This window comes from Pinus tabuliformis, chromosome 4_2 (genome assembly GCF_031772625.1).
Source record: "Pinus tabuliformis cultivar Carrire ecotype Pingquan chromosome 4_2, CPIR1, whole genome shotgun sequence".
In the NCBI taxonomy this organism is placed as follows: Eukaryota; Viridiplantae; Streptophyta; class Pinopsida; order Pinales; family Pinaceae; genus Pinus; species Pinus tabuliformis.
The window spans coordinates 608306421-608311229 of NC_142304.1; the positions used below are offsets into that span (position 1 = coordinate 608306421).

Genomic DNA, 4809 nt, shown 5'->3' on the forward strand with positions numbered 1-4809 from the left:
ATCTAAAAAAAAGAAAATGGCATGGGTCGAGTAAATGCTTAATGTGTGAATCAGCTGAGGAAGCAAACTTTCATATGTTTTTCCAATGCCAATCTTTTCAGAAAATATGGAATGATTTGGCTTCTTTATATGGTTTCCCTATAGCTTCTCATGTTTCTACGCACACAGCGTTCGAGTGGTGGAGCGGGCAGAGAGAGTCATGGAGATCTATAATTATCATTGTCTTATGGTGTGCATGGAAATGGAGGAACATCATAATTTTCAAAGATATGAAAGTGCCTCTCAAGGATATCATTCAACAAATCATAACCATCTATGATTCCGTTCCGATAAAGCCACCCAAATTGAAAAATGTAAACAGAAATGTACAGAAAGATTTTCTCTCGAGGACCCCTAGGGCATTTTTTGATGGTGCCGCACAACAAAATTCTTGTGGATGCGGGGTTCATATTATTATGGACGAGAATCTTCAATATCTTATATCATGGAATGGAGGAAGGGGCACAAATAGCATGGCTGAGGCGAGGGCTCTAGCGGGTCTTCTTGCTTTCTGCATTTTTCTTGATATACAATCCATCTCAATTTTTGGGGATTCCAAAATTATGATCGATCATGTCAAAGGAAATTGCCATATCAGGAGCTAACACCTCATAGGATGGATGGATAAGATCATGTTTTATTAGGGAGTTGTGAAGGAATGTTCTATTCCACACATCTCCAGAGACCTAAACCAGCAAGCGGACAGTTTGTCAAAGCAAGGTTTTCAATTAGAATCAGGTTCTTGGTCCATGAAGGTAATTTTGGATGAGAAGTCCTTTATCATTCAGGATTTCCCATTCCCTGGCGCTTAATCACTTTTAGTCATTTCTAGATATACTCTTATTTCTCCTTCTGTATCTCCCTTTTTGTTTCTATCATCTTACTTGTATGGTGTATATAGTTTTCAACTATCTCTGGTATCAGGGGTTCATATCTGAATCCACATATGGATCATAAAATTTGCAGCTGTTTTTTATGTAATGTGTTTCTGCTTAGATCGTTTTCTTCCTTCATGGAGGGTCACATCCTCTAGTTTTTGTTACAGGTTAAAGACCTCCTCAGCTTCTTATAGCTTGACATTTGTATTTATCTGGTATCTGTTATATATTCTCAATATAATACAATTATGCTTTTTCTCTATGAAAAAGTTTCGTTTTCTTGGATCTCCTCAGAAGAAACAAATTGAAATATGATATCTGTCCAAATGTTTTTTTGCCCAACATATCAATTTAGGTTGTTAAATGTTTGCTATGGCTTCTTATTAATCCCAATTTTTAGTTACTTTAATTCCTGCGATCCATTGATAGCTCTGGTCTGATGTTTTAAGCTGTGGCTTAATTGTTTTATTAAAGATTAATTTTGTGAATATTATATATGATCGGTATATTTAAACAGGTCGAAAACTAACATTCTCTATTTATTATAATAACATTTTTTTTTGAGTTTCAAATTCAACCCTTACCAGCAGTCTGCGACATTAACCTTATCCTCTTTATGTTCAGCGGAGGAAAAACAACCGAAAGAGGCAAAATATGTGTCTTAATTTAGAAATAGAAATGTTCCAGATCTTTAAACATTATACCATATTTATTTCATATAGAAACAAAACCTATTTATTTCATCTTGTTGGATTAAAAAATTTTGATACTGTCACTTGTAATTCCGATGGCTGTCTCTGGAATGTTTGCAATAGAGGATTCTTACTCTTTGCAAGTGTGCAGCTTTTGATTGTGTTAGCTTTGTTTGTGTGTACCCACTGTCTTCACCCAGAGCATATTTTCCCTCAGTTTCTAGTGTATCTTCACTATTTCCTTTCGATCAGTTTCAGAAAACATAAATATACTTCTTCCAACCTGCTTTATCCACCTTTCACTCATTCTTTTCACTTTTTAACTTGATTTGAATTCAGCAACTGTGTACAACGCTGCGTTTGAGCACTTATAGGATGAGAAAATCCTGGAAACAAACTTTGATCGTATCTTTTGCTCATACAGTTTAAGTTTACAGAACTTTTGAGAAGTTCAATTCAAATATTCTATGTCTTGATATAGAATTATTCTGTACTCTGTCTTTCCGTGTTTTTTCACCATTTTTTTCAAGTTAATTTTGTGTTTGTGGTGGAGGAGCTCTGCATATTTTATTTTTCTCCTCTCTTTTCTGTTTTCAACTTAAATTTATTATTCATATGTTTTCCCTATTAATACTCAATTATTTACTAATCGTATGTTCACTTGCTTACAATTTATCAATTGACTATTTAATTATTTAAAATTTATTTTAAAATTATTATATAAATTTTACATTAAAAAAATTCATAAATTATTAAATATAAATTTATATTTAAAATTAAAAATACTAATACATTTCAATTTTAAATAACACAAAATTAAATTAAATAAAAAATAAATAACTAAATATAACAAGATTTAAAAAAAATTAATACATTACATAAAATAAAATATTTATAAAATTATAAAAACTTAATTCTTATCCATATTTTTAGATTTGAATACGGAATTTAACATTTTCCTTTGGATATCTTATATAATATATTTTATTATTTAAATTTTTCTATATTCATTATGGAATACATTTTTATTTTGTTATTTTAATAATTTTAATTTTACCTATTCAGTTATTTATATTTTATATTGCTTTTCACATTATTCATTATTTTTCTTATCAATATGTAAGGCATTCCTTTGTTGCTATCGATGTTGATCATTGTACATGACCATCAAGCCTTTCTCCATTGTCCATGCCTTGGCACTAGACCGTATAGCGTAGGTGTGTTGGAGTTGGCATTGTGGGGGTAAAGTTCTATAATTTCATATGTTTTGTTATATTTACACTGTAAGGCATTTCCCTCTGAAATGAACTTTCCTAAAATCTACTTGCCATCCCTATGTGCCGTTACATTATGTGTTAGACGATTAGATGATTGTTAATCGTTTGATCAAAGGAAGGTAGTTGAGTGGTTGGAACTGTTCACGATATTTACTTGATCAGTCTTCAACTTTCTGAGTGCTCGGAGAAAAAATTTGTCACTGTTTCCTCCCTGGCTATCACGTGAGCAACGCAAGGAGTGTCCCAAATGGATTATACATAGAATCATGGTGGTGCGAGGGCTCCTTTATGAAGGTTATCTTCAGGCCACACTTACTACACACTGGAATCTCTGCAAGGCGTTACAACTCTTCCCCCTTACCATTCTCATCAACATCGTTGCCTTCCTCGGCGTTTGCTCTCCACCAATCTATCCCCATTCACATGAGAGGTAGGGCAATGCAGCCTACCCTTTCTCCTCGATTGGTACCCATGACCTCACAGACACGATGATTAGGGATCCATACAGACAACCCATTACTGACAGAGAACCCACTTTGAATATTATGAATTATGAGGCAGAACCTATTGGATATTCCATTGGCCATTTGCAGAGCTTGAACCGGTCTATGAATCCAACTCAGCAATATCAACAGCAGGAATTTGTTAATCAAACTTCACCTCCACCTCAGATCTATCAACATTAGTAACGCCAACAAGAGGTATCTATTTTTTTTTTCAAATTTCCATTCTAGATTGTGCAATGTATCCATCCTTTTTCATTCACTTCTTAGCCTCTCAACTTTGAACTTTGTTTCTGATTCAGTAGTGTATCCATTCTTTTTCTACCTTTTCTTATTGTGCCAAAAAAGTTGTTTATTGTTTCAGTAATTTGTCCATTCTTTTTGTTTACTAGTTGAGCAATGTTTGATATTGTGGGAGCCTTTATCACTGTTGAGGGCAATACCACATTCACTAGGCATTAAAACAACCTCTTTGCTGTCTTTCTGAGGCTGGGAAAATGTAGAGAGGTTGATATTCATATTGGAAATTATAGAGGATACTATTTTTATTACTAACATTGGGTATGCTTTTCAGATTTTCAAGTCCAGCTTGGGTAAGAAGTCAGATTCTAGATTGCAACCAAAGTCTAAAAATAGGGCACATAGGGAGATCCCAGGCATCAAAGATATGAATGCTAAGACTCCAAAGATCCCTGGGTGGTGCTCACTCTGTGATGTTACCTGTAGCACAAAGGAAGTTCTTCACAAACAACATGTGTTTGGGAAGAAGCACCAGTCCAGGTTAAAAAAAATTGATGGAAAAGGGTTTATAAGATGTAGTAAAGCCACAGAAAAAGCAGCCACAAGGACTGGTGGGGTGGTGTTCTCTTTGTGAGGTTAACTGTGGAAGCCTAGAAAATCTTCATGAGCTGCATATGTCAAGGAAAAAGTACCTGTCCATGTTAGGAATGGCAAAGACAAAGGAGCAGGAGACAACATAAACTGGCAAAGACAATGTTCTTGGAAAAAGAAAAGATGATTCAGTGAAGGAAGAAAGAGATATGCCATCCAAGAAACGCCACAAGTTACATAAAGGAGACACTACCCATGCCTAGCTTACAGAGGATGGAAATTCTGAAGACCATTTATCGGTCTATGGTGAGACAAAAAGTGTTGCTGGTCGTAAAGTTGCGAAAGAAGATTTTTTCAAAGCTCAAGATGAAGGGGAAGATTAAATGTTCCAAGCTTTCAACCCGTTGAGCGTAAAATGGTCTGTGTTTTAGGTTTTATGGACACTAGATTTCAAAATTTTCTTTAATGTTTTGTGACAGTTGAGACACTTTAGGATTGCAGAACATAAATCCCTGGAGATTCATAAGAAATGTTTTTGAACATGCTAGAATTAAATATTACGTAGGGTTGAATTTCAAAAATTTTGATG

General features: G+C 34.4%; 1 pseudogene; it reads left to right on the plus strand.

Annotated features, from left to right (window-relative positions):
* The first annotated feature begins 3133 nt into the window (after positions 1–3133).
* Positions 3134–4483, plus strand: LOC149170752 (uncharacterized; annotated as a pseudogene).
* Positions 4484–4809: the final 326 nt, after the last annotated feature.